Genomic DNA, 1131 nt, shown 5'->3' on the forward strand with positions numbered 1-1131 from the left:
CATTCATCTATTATTGTATCTAATGCTAACCCTGTCATTCATCTATTATTGTATCTAATGTTAACCCTGTCATTCATCTATTATTGTATCTAATGTTAACCCTGTCATTCATCTATTACTGTATCTAATAATAACTCTGTCATTCATATATTATTGTATCTAATATTAACCCTGTCATTCATCTATTATTGTATCTAATATTAACCCTGTCATTCATCTATTATTGTATCTAATATTAACCCTGTCATTCATCTATTATTGTATCCCATGTTAACCCTGTCATTCATCTATTATTGTATCTAATATTAACCCTGTCATTCATCTATTATTGTATCCCATGTTAACTCTGTGTTAACCATGTTAAGTGTAGTTGTGTTGGTGTGTGAACTGAACACATTAAGTATATTTGTGTTGGTGTGTTAACTGAACACATTAAGTATAGTTGTGTTGGTGTGTTAACTGAACACATTAATTGTAGTTGTGTTGGTGTGTTAACTGAACACATTAAGTATATTTGTGTTAGTGTGTTAACTGAACACATTAAGTGTAGTTGTGTTAACTGAACACATTAAGTATAGTTGTGTTGGTGTGTTAACTGAACACATTAAGTGTAGTTGTGTTGGTGTGTTAACTGAACACATTAAGTGTAGTTGTGTTGGTTGCTCTATTTTTTTCTTATTAGACTCAGTTTTGTTCCAAGTTATGTTCATATTTTTATTTTTTTTCTTTGACTAATGTATTCGATTTTAGGTTAAAATACAAACGTTACACTATTTTATGTTCTGTTCCCTAAATTGCTGGATATTAGAAAACAAACACTTGATTGAATCTTATCAGAACAGAGTTTTAGTGCAGGAAATCTGCCCAATAGAATAGTTAAGTCACATGAATGAATTTAGATTAATCAACTTTTGATTTACGTGTTTTAGCACTTATATGTATATTTTGTTGGGGTAAGTCTATTATATTTGTATAGTATATTGTCGAGGTAGAATTTTATTGCTACTGTTGCGTCATCGAGATCATGTGATTCTCACGCTCTCTACTATCTCGAATTATCCTGTACTTTGGTGAATGTTCTAGTTCTTACTAGATATAGGGTAGGCGGGTATATAAAAGAGGGGAATGTAA

This window comes from Limulus polyphemus, unplaced genomic scaffold, assembly GCF_000517525.1.
Source record: "Limulus polyphemus unplaced genomic scaffold, Limulus_polyphemus-2.1.2 Scaffold7179, whole genome shotgun sequence".
NCBI classification, from domain to species: domain Eukaryota; kingdom Metazoa; phylum Arthropoda; class Merostomata; order Xiphosura; family Limulidae; genus Limulus; species Limulus polyphemus.